Here is a 254-nt window from a genome sequence, read left to right as displayed (position 1 = left end):
TGGAGCTTGAAAAGCACCGGGTTTTCCTGTTCACACCGCAGCGGAGCAGCCTCTTAGCTCCGGAATCCGGTTCATTTCGAGCACCAAAAAATTGTCCGGCCACAACCGCTTACCTCGAGGCGGGGGCAGGGGCGGGATCAACTCCTGAACAACAACAAAAAGCCCGCGTTTTATCCAGCTTGTACACAACGATGGAGAAACTTAACAAGCAGCAGTGGTCCACTGAATAGACCAGCTACCTACTGGGAATCTGG

This window comes from Gymnodraco acuticeps, unplaced genomic scaffold (assembly GCF_902827175.1).
Source record: "Gymnodraco acuticeps unplaced genomic scaffold, fGymAcu1.1, whole genome shotgun sequence".
Classification (NCBI taxonomy): Eukaryota; Metazoa; Chordata; class Actinopteri; order Perciformes; family Bathydraconidae; genus Gymnodraco; species Gymnodraco acuticeps.
This window is presented reverse-complemented; position numbering follows the sequence as displayed.